Genomic DNA, 11,330 nt, shown 5'->3' with positions numbered 1-11,330 from the left:
ATCTATCTATCTATCTATCTATCTATCTATCTATCTATCTATCTATCATCTATCTATCTTTATAAAGGCTAAGCTCCTGCTGGAATTAACAAACATTCCAAAATCAGAAAGTGCCTTCTGGAGGTGGAGCCAAGATGGCCGAATAGGAACAGCTCCGGTCTACAGCTCCCAGCATGAGCGACGCAGAGGACGGGTGATTTCTGCATTTCCATCTGAGGTACCGGGTTCATCTCACTAGGGAGTGCCAGACAGTGGGCCCAGGACTGTGGGTGCAGTGCACCATGCGCGAGCCGAAGCCGGGCGAGGCACTGCCTCACTCGGGAAGCGCAAGGGGTCAGGGAGTTCCCTCTCCTAGTCAAAGAAAGGGGTGACAGATGGCACCTGGAAAATCGGGTCACTCCTACCCTAATACTGCGCTTTCCCAACGGGCTTAAAAAACAGCACACCAGGAGATTATATCCCACACCTGACTCGCTGGGTCCTACGCCCACAGAGTCTCGCTGATTGCTAGCACAGCAGTCTGAGATCAAACTGCAAGGCGGCAGCGAGGCTGGGGGAGGGGCGCCCACCATTGCCCAGGCTTGCTTAGGTAAGCAAAGCAGCCAGGAAGGTCGAACTGGGTGGAGCCCACCACAGCTCAAGGAGGCCTGCCTGCCTCTGTAGGCTCCACCTCTGGGGGCAGGGCACAGACAAACAAAAATACAGCAGCAACCTCTGCAGACTTAAATGTCCCTGTCTGACAGCCTTGAAGAGAGCAGTGGTTCTTCCAGCACGCAGCTGGAGATCTGAGAATGGGCAGACTGTCTCCTCCAGTGGGTCCCTGACCCCTGACCCCCAAGCAGCCTAACTGGGAGGCACACCCCCATTAGGGGCAGACTGATGCCTCACAGGGCTGGGTACTCCTCTGAGACAAAACTTCCAGAGGAATGATCAGACAACAGCATTCACGGTTCACGAAAATCCACTGTTCTGCAGCCACCGCTGCTGATATCCAGGCAAACAGGGTCTGGAGTGGACCTCTAGAAAACTCCAACAGACCTGTCGCTGAGGGTCCTGTCTGGTAGAAGGAAAACTAACAAACAGAAAGGACATCCACACCAAAAACCCATCTGTACATCACCATCATCAAAGACCAAAAGTAGATAAAACCACAAAGATGGGGAAAAAACAGAGTAGAAAGACTGGAAACTCTAAAAAGCAGAGCACCTCTTCTCCTCGAAAGGAACGCAGTTCCTCACCAGCAATGGAACAAAGCTGGACGGAGAATGACTTTGACGAGTTGAGAGAAGAAGGCTTCAGACGATCAAACTATTTCGAGCTATAGGAGGAAATTCAAACCAAAGGCAAAGAAGTTAAAAACTTTGAAAAAAATGTAGATGAATGTATCACTAGAATAACCAATACAGAGAAGTGCTTAAAGGAGCTGATGGAGCTGAGAGCCAAGGCTCGAGAACTATGTGAACAATGCAGAAGCCTCAGGAGCCAATGTGATCAACTGGAAGAAAGGGTATCAGTGATGGAAGATGAAATGAATGAAATGAAGTGAGAAGGGAAGTTTAGAGAAAAAAGAATAAAAAGAAATGAACAAAGTCTCCAAAAAATATGGGACTATGTGAAAAGACCAAATCTACGTCTGATTGGTGTACCTGAAAGTGACAGGGAGAAAGGAACCAAGTTGGAAAACACTCTGCAGGATATTATCCAGGAGAACTTCCCCAATCTAGCAAGGCAGGCCAACATTCAGATTCAGGAAATACAGAGAACGCCACAAAGATACTCCTCGAGAAGAGCAACTCCAAGACACATAATTGTCAGATTCACCAAAGTTGAAATGAAGGAAAAAATGTTAAGGGCAGTCAGAGAGAAAGGTTGGGTTACCCACAAAGGGAAGCCCATCAGACAAACAGTGGATCTCTTGGCAGAAACTCTACAAGCCAGAAGAGAGTGGGGGCCAATATTCAACATTCTTAAAGAATTTTCAACCCAGAATTTCATGTCCTGCCAAACTAAGCTTCATAAGTGAAGGGAAAATAAAATACTTCTAGACAAGCAAATGCTGAGAGATTTTGTCACCACCAGGCCTGCCCTAAAAGAGCTCCTGAAGGAAGCACTAAACATGGAAAGGAACAACTGGTACCAGCCACTGCAAGATCATGCCAAATTATAAAGACCATCGAGGCTAGGAAGAAACTGCATCAATTAATGAGCAAAATAACCAGCTAACATCATAATGACAGGATCAAATTCACACATAACAATATTAACTTTAAATGTAAATGGACTAAATGCTCCAATTAAAAGACACAGACAGGCAAATTGGATAAAGAGTCAAGACCCATCAGTGTGCTGTATTCAGGAAACCCATCTCACATGCAGAGACACACATAGGCTCAAAATAAAAGGATGAAGGAAGATCTACCAAGCAAATGGAAAACAAAAAAAGGCAGGGGTTGCAATTCTAGTCTCTGATAAAACAGACTTTAAACCAACAAAGATCAAAAGAGACAAAGAAGGCCATTACATAATGGTAAAGGGATCAATTCAACAAGAAGAGCTAACTATCCTAAATATATATGCACCCAATACAGGAGCACCCAGATTCATAAAGCAAGTCCTTAGTGACCTACAAAGAGACTTAGACTCCCACAAAATAATAATGGGAGACTTTAACACCCCGCTGTCAATATGAGACAGATCCACGAGACAGAAAGTTAACAAGGATACCCAGGCATTGAACTCAGCTCTGCACCAAGAGGACCTAATAGACATCTACAGAACTCTCCACCCCAAATCAACAGAATATACATTCTTTTCAGCACCAAACCACACCTACTCCAAAATTGACCACATTGTTGGAAGTAAAGCTCTCCTCAGCAAATGTAAAAGAACAGAAATTATGACAAACTGTCTCTCAGACCACAGTGCAATCAAACTAGATCTCAGGATTAAGAAACTCACTCAAAACTGCTCAACTATATGGAAACTGAACAACCTACTCCTGAATGACTACTGGGTACATAATGAAATGAAGGCAGAAATAAAGATGTTCTTTGAAACCAATGAGAACAAAGACACAACATACCAGCATCTCTGGGACACATTCAAAGCAGTGTGTAGAGGGATATGTATAGCACTAAATGCCCACAAGAGAAAGCAGGAAAGATCCAAAACTGACACTCTAACATCACAATTAAAAGAACTAGAAAAGCAAGAGCAAACACATTCAAAAGCTAGCAGAAGGCAAGAAATAACTAAAATCAGAGCAGAACTGAAGGAAATAGCAACACAAAAAACCCTTCAAAAATTAATGAATCCAGGAGCTGGTTTTTTGAAAGGATAAACAAAATTGATAGAACGCTAGCAAGACTAATAAAGAAGAAAAGAGAGAAGAATCAAATAGACACAATAAAAAATGATAAAGGGGATATCACCACCGATCCCACAGAAATACAAACTACCATCAGAGAATACTACAAACACCTCTATGCAAATAAACTAGAAAATCTAAAAGAAATGGATAAATTCCTCGACACATACACCCTCCCAAGACTAAACCAGGAAGAAGTTGAATCTCTGAATAGACCAATAACAGGCTCTCAAATTGTGGCAAAAATCAATAGCTTACCAACCAAAAAGAGTCCAGGACCTGATGGATTCACAGCCGAATTCTACCAGAGGTACAAGGAGGAACTGGTACCATTCCTTCTGAAACTATTCCAATCGATAGAAAAAGAGGGAATCCTCCCTAACTCATTTTATGAGGCCAACATCATCGTGATACCAAAGCCTGGCAGAGACACAACCAAAAAAGAGAATTTTAGACCAATATCCTTGATGAACATTGATGCAAAATCCCTCAATAAAATACTGGGTATATACCCAAAGGTTTATAAATCATGCTGCTATAAAGACACATGCACAGGTATGTTTATAGCAGCACTAATTCATGATAGCAAGGACTTGGAACCAACCTAAATGTCCAACAACGATAGACTGGATTAAGGAAATGTGGCACATATACACCATGGAATACTATGCAGCCATAAAAAATGATGAATTCATGTCCTTTGTAGGGACATGGATGAAACGGGAAACCATCATTCTCAGCAAATTATTGCAAGGACTAAAAACCAATCAGTGCATGTTCTCACTCATAGGTGGGAATTGAACAATGAGAACACCTGGACATAGGAAGGGGAACACACCGAGGACTGTCGTGGGGTGGGGGGAGGGATAGCATTAGGAGATATACCTAATGCTAAATGACGAGTAAATGGGTGCAGCACACCAACATGGCACATGCATACATATGTAAGAAACCTGCACGTTGTGCACATGTACCCTAAAACTTAAAGTATAATAATAATAAAATAAAATTAAATTAAAATAAAAAAATATACAATTTAAAAAGTGCCTTCTGGATTAGCTTGCTGTTGATTGCTTACAGGGAATCACGAACTGGCTAAAACCAGTTTCAGTACCTGTCACAAGTATTACCCACACATTTTGTACATTTAAATCCTAAGTTTGTACCACTTTGAGAGGGAAACAAATTCCTTGTAGTATGAGGCAGCTTCCAGGAGTAGCCAATCCTCAGGCAGAGGTGGGAATTGCTTCCATATGCCATTTGTATGCATGCACTTGCAAGCAAGGCACAAAAATAAAAAGGCTGTGAGCAAAGACCTTTATGATTGATGGTCTCTGATCTCAGAAAAATACTCTTGAGAGTGTTTTTGTCTTGCTGTCTTCTCCTCCCCAAGGCAAGGGTTGAGGCTGCAGGATGGAGTGGAGCAGAGATGTGTTGCACAGGCCACATGGGCCTCTTGGCTGGATGAGTTCCCCACCTGAGCAGGTGAGGTCTAGGTGGAAGTGCTCCAGATAGGTGACATGGCTTCCCATCCACATCACATGGACACAGGACATGGTCTGTTATCTCTTATGCTGTATGTTTTTCCTAGCTGACTTCTCATCCTCCCCCAAGCCAGTCACTGACTCCACTGGGACAAGGGAACCTCAGATTTCTTACTTAGAAAACACCCCAGGAGTAAGGATTTTAGGTAAGTGCCAATGAAAGGTGATTTTGAGAGAGAACAGCTGTGAGGCTAGAAAGACTATTTTAATTCCCTAATTTTAAGCAAAGGTGAGTGTTAGATTAACCTAATTCCACCCACCAGGAGGCTAAGACTCCCCTAGTAAAATAAATGTCAACACAGGGACAAAAGGAGTCCAAAAATGTATTTGTCATTTTCTTGGAAGCTGCTGGTATTAGTGAGAAGAGGATGCTTGCTGAGGCAGCTGCCTCCCTGGGGTTCTCCCACAGGTGAGGGCTGATGGGACCTGCTTTTTGCCAGCAACTTACCTGGTACATCTGTAGCTGGAAGAAGTGCCTCTCCTTTTCCATCTCTTCAGCAATTTCCATCCTGCTTATTTTAGTCCAGATCATCCCGTGGAGCCTGATGTGTTCCTTTTTCTCCTTTTCTATCTTAGTTCCAAGTGTGAAAGCAAGGATAAATCAAGATGCCTCTTGGCATGAAACTCTACTGGAGTCATGCCAGTACCCAGTCTGCTGAGACCAACGCTCAATACACATTTCAGCACAGGAACCCTCTTAAATCCCTTCAAAGGAAAATGGGTGTCATGAAAATGTCAAGCCTGGCCTTCTCACTACTTACTCAAAAAGTACTTCCTAAGCGCCTACTTTGAGTCACATCTGGGTCACATGAAAGTGTGGTGGAAAGTCTGCACATGGCCCAGAAAGCTCCTTCAGCTCCAGAATTCAGAGCCTGCCTGCCTGCCTTCTGAGTATCCCAAGGGCACTGTCTGACTCTTTCATACCTACCATTTGTCTCCCTGGACTTCTTCCTAAATCCCTGTCTTCACCTCCTCACTGAGGGAATTCATGCCAGTTCTCTGACTTGATCTATGACCCTGCTCATCACTGTAGGAGATGAAAAAAAACAACCACCACCTTTCCATGCTGTCAACTTAATTATCCCTTCCACATTTATCTCATGCCTGAAATGTATTACCTAAATGTTGAGTGTGCAGTTCAGGGTAAAACTGACCAACTGGAGCACATCCAAAGAAGAGCAACCATGGTAAAAAGAAGCTAAATCATCATGTCTGCTAAGGAAGGCTTGAAATAACTATGAATTTTTATTCTGGAGAAAATGAGACTAAACAAAACCAATAAAAAATACTCAAAAAATATGAAGGGTTGTTATGAAGACGAAGAGGCACTTTCTAAAGAGCCTCAATGTAGACACTGGAAAACCTGGCAGCATTTTCTTTAAACAGTGTTCAATGATGAAATGGTTACTTGCGGTTCCAGAGGGCTCCTTGTCATTGCAGGGAGGAGGACTAGAGTGTTTAAGAAGAGGCAAGAAGTGTAATTTTTTTGTTCTTTACTGTGGAGCACAGTGTAGGACACACAGTAGGTTCTCAACAATTTGAACGAGTGAGTGGGTGAAAATATAAACACTCAGAAGACACTTTGGGAGGGATATTGTTTAATGACTTTATGCATCTGAGAGGGAGCATGACTAGAGGATTTCTGAGGTCCCTGGGACTGGAATTACATAACTCCAAGGCACTGCAACACCTCAAAGGCAAGACACAGTTCAGACAGATCATTTCTTTTAATAATCAGGCATGGGACTATTGCCCAGGAATTTTAAAGACATCTTAAACCTAGTTATTACACATCACAAAACCTCTTGGAATAAATGAATTTCTCACATTAATAGGTAAATAATTATTTCCTTTATTTATCCTATAATTGCTTCAAGTTTAAAGAGTGCTGCTCCCTTCTCCTAAATTCTGGGATTTTGTGAGGAATTCTTCCCCTGCCCTACCTAAGTGTGTTTCAATTTTTCAGAATTTGATGTTATTCTCATTTCAAACCTTTTCCTTTCAGAAACAGAGGACTTTCTCAGGCAGTCTTCTTTAGAATCCCCTTTCTGCCATTGGTTTAGTCACACTCAGAAAAATTTCCTCTCAGGCACGGAGACAGGCAGCAAGTGTGGCTAAATGGAAGTCAGGAAACCCACTTCCTGACTCTGGCTCAATTACACTTGCTAGTTGACCAGCAGCAAACCACTGAGTCTTGGTTTTCCATCTGCAAAGTAAGAATATGCTGATCCCTTCCCATTTATTTCACCAACTGGCACACATATCAAGGAGGCTGACAGGCCAGGAATAATGGATGAAGGCCTCCTTGGGCTAAAGGGACCTGCAAGCTTCTCCAGTAGAACACTCTGCTTATACTTCCATATGAATGTACAGTATTAATGAAACTCCAGAACTTGGGGGCCAAGCAAACTCAGGTATGGAAGTTTAAGATTTCTATGGATGCAGTAAGTATCAAAGGTTTGGTGTTCAGCAGTTTGAGTTCTGTGATCCTTCACCACTGAAAAGATACCCAGGGCTAGTTTTTAAAAACTCAAACAGGCCAGGCATGGTGGCTCATGCCTGTAATCCCATGCCAAGGTGGGCGGATCACGAGGTCAGGAGATCGAGATCATCCTGGCTAACACGGTGAAACCCCGTCTCTACTAAAAATACAAAAAATTAGCTGGGTTTGGTGGTGGGTGCCTGTAGTCCCAGCTACCCAGGAGGCTGAGGCAGGAGAATGGCGTGAACCCAGAAGGCGGAGCTGGCAGTGAGCTGAGATCATGCCACTGCACTCCAGCCTGGGCGACAGAGCGAGACTCTGTCTAAAAAAAAAAAAAAAAAAAAAAAAACTCAATCAGCCCAGTGAAATACTTGTAGCCAGACTTGAAATGACTTTCCTCTTAACACCTTTTACTTTACTAGGTGGCTTCATATGAAAGTTTCTTTTTCCAATCAGAACACACTACATTACCCAAGGCACAGAGATTACAAAATAGACATGAGACATTTAAATATATTTCATATTTTTCCGGTATTTAAAATAATTGAAGCCACTATTTCCCTACAGTCATTTGCTTAATCAATTCCTTCTAGCTAAACTCCACTCTAGGGATGAGAAACTGTGATCGGGAAAGTTACACCTTTCTGAATTCAACCAATAGAATCTTGTCTTTAGTAGAAACTGTGGTTCACATCTAAGAATCAGCTACCCATTTTTCAGAATCTTTTTCGGCGGTTGAAGCTGAAGGAGGTGGGTGTTGAACAGTCTCTTTCTAAAACCAAGAGAACTGGTAATTCAGAGAAACACATATACGAAACTAAATGACACAAGTCACCTGGAAAGTGAAGTCTGAAAATTGCCCTGCTTTCAAAACCAGTAATGAAATGGAGAAAGTGTTTAAAAACAAAAACAGAAAGAAATAACTCATGAGAGTGCTGGCCTTAACTTCTTTCAATGAACTTCCCTGAAAATAACATCCTATAACCACTATGACATTATAGAAAAAGGAGCAGGAAAAAACTGGTTAAAATAATATAGCATCACTGAACATAGCTGTCATCAAAACAAACCACAGTAATATGGTTGACAAAAATTCTGGATTAAGGCTCGTTTAGAAAATCCCTTTAAGTAATAAAAGCTTGGTTTAAAATTGAAGTATCAAATTACCTATACATAATTTTAAAAATGAGAACACATTTTTGTTTCATACTCCTTCTAAGCTTTATCAAAAGGCTTTTTCAGATTCTTTAAACAGAGGGTAATACATTAGGCAGGACTAATAATTCACTTCTGTCCAAGCTAAACTTACTTATCCCTAGCCTAGTCCTGAAAGGAGCATTAATTTCTGAAATAAATGATGTATGTAATCCTATGAAAAATAACCCAGAGTACAGGCTTTTAAGTAGATTAGTGGTGGTATTTCCTTGCCTTCTCTTATATAAATACATATATTTACAATAGAATATACTAAATGCACACAATAGCAAGGTGCCTTCACCCAGTTATGACCACCGTGTGTCACCTGTACCCTATTCCCTGTCCTGGGTTTAATCTGAAAGTAAACCCTGAAAGGCAACACTTACTCTGCAAATATTTCAGTCTGTCTCTCTACAAGAAAGGAATGCTAACTTTTTACCTGATGAATCTCAACACATATAACCCTGCTTTAAGTCCAACGACAGGAAAGTAAACGTCACCTACATCCTCCTGGGGTCTCCTACTGCTCTTCTGTCTGAAATTCAGGACTTCATATGCTCTGGTAAAGCCTGGCTTAAATAACTACTGAGCCACTAGAAATTCTATCAAATAGTTCTCACCTATTTATGCTCCCTTCAAAGGGGTTCTTTGGGGAGAGAGAAATCTTTTTGTTGTTGCTTTCTATGTTTTGGCTATGTTGTTCTATGTTGTTGCTTTCTATGTTTTCAATAACCTTACGTAAGGCCCAAGTGCCACAGCCTGGCATACAAGGTCCTGCATGAACTGGCCCCTCCTGCACCCTGGCAGCCTGGCATGCATTGCTGATTACTGCTCCCATGTGCGTGCCTGCATCTTTTCTCTGCCTGGGGTGCCTTCCCTCCCCTGTGTTGGGCTAACTCCACTGATCTGTTCCCCAGGCCCCTGAAGGCTTGACAGGAAATGTGTCCTAACAGCTCTCTCCTGGCACACCCTGTGAAGGAGATCCTGAGAGGTTCTGTAGAGGTCCCCGAGATGGGTCAGACTGGGTTTCCAGTCATCCAGATGTGACTCTGGAATCAAGTGCAGAACCGAAGGACTAGAGTCTCCCAAGAACGTAGCCACAATCATGTCCCTTTCATGGTGCACACCTGTCAGGGCCGACAATGTTTAGAAACAGCACACTGCTCAGCAAATGCCCATCCAGCCCTGTCTGCTTCTCACTGAAGCAGCTCCCGGCCTACATGTTTATAGTGGCGAGGCATGTCCTAAACAGCCAACATCTTCTGAAGGACAGAAAAATGACTCTGAAGTCAGCTCATGCCTTACAACTGTGATCTTTCCAGCAGGAAAATAAATCCTTGCTAGTATCTTTTCCCAGTGGTAAATTTGTGACATGCCAGCTAGAAAACCAGACTTCTCCCACAGGTTTCTCTGCCCAACTAAGAGAGACCAGAACTCTACTCTTTACAAAATAGCCGGGTTTTTTCCCCTCCCATTCTCCTCCCCTCACCACCATGTTTGTTGAATCAACAGGACAGCCAGAAAGGCCAAAAGTACCACAGTTCTGGATAAAAGGTGGTCCCAGGATGACAAGTCAAAGGAAGCAAAGATAGCAAAAAGCCATTTTGTCTTCCCAATAAGAACATGTTGGCATAGCCGCTGCCCTGGGGGACCAACTTACTGTGATTCTACATGGTATGAAATGTGCTCCCTGTGTCACGGTGTCAACGTTATACACATTTTACTCATTTCTGGTCCCCATTTAGCAAGCTGTCCAAAGGGAAAGAGATTATATTGATATTCCTAATTGAAAAAAATATATTATTATTTGACTTATTTGTTAATCTACAGTAAGGGCAGCAAGGATGTTAGAGAGAACAATTGATAATGATTAACCTTCACTTAAAATCTGGCCGTCACATGTACAATTGCCTTGTTCAGCCTTACATTTTTTCTAATGATTTGATCTTACAAGACAAATATAGATCTAATGAAAAGTCTATATCTGTATATTTTTCACAGTAATGCTCTTATATTGTTACACTATGAAGACTGCGAAAAGACAACCATTTCAATGAAGAAAAAAATATTTCAAAACACTCAATTACAGAATCACATTCTGGAATAAAAGGAAACATCCACTTCTGACTCTCAATCATGGCTCCAATCCATGTGCTGAGGCTGTGCTGGGGTCAGAACTCTGGGTTCCCGGGCCCCAAGCCTCCACAGCAAGCTCCTAGTAGGGAGAAAAAAGGCAAAGTCTTCTGTCTGCTGTAAAGTCATACATATGAATGCTGGTTGCAAATGAGGAAAGAAATGAGTTTGTGTCATTGAGGTGGGAAGGGTAGGTACATGTGATTGTGTATGACTGTGTGTGTGTGTGTGTGTGTGCTTAAGTATAAGAGTGTGAGGGTGTGTAAAGGGGTAAGTGACTGTGTGTAGTTGTGTGCCTGAGTATGAGTGAATGCACATGATGGAGGATGTGTGTGAGTAAATGTATGAGTGATTGTGTATGTGAGTGTGTGTACATGGGTAATGGTGTGGCTCATTGTGTAAGTGAAGCTGTGTGTAATTGTGTGTGTGAGGGAGGGTGTGGAGATTGTGTGAGAGGATGTAAGTGTGATTGTGTGTCAGGGTGTGAGTATATGTGTGGGTGTGTGATTGTGGGTATGAGTGTGTGTGAATGAGGTTGTGATTGTGAGGGTGTGATTGTGAGTGTGGATACGATTGTGTGTTATTGTGTGAGTGGGGGTGTGAGTGA

This window comes from Hylobates moloch, unplaced genomic scaffold (genome assembly GCF_009828535.3).
Source record: "Hylobates moloch isolate HMO894 unplaced genomic scaffold, HMol_V3 SCAFFOLD_9, whole genome shotgun sequence".
Taxonomy (NCBI): domain Eukaryota; kingdom Metazoa; phylum Chordata; class Mammalia; order Primates; family Hylobatidae; genus Hylobates; species Hylobates moloch.
Note: the sequence above shows the minus strand (reverse complement) of the source record.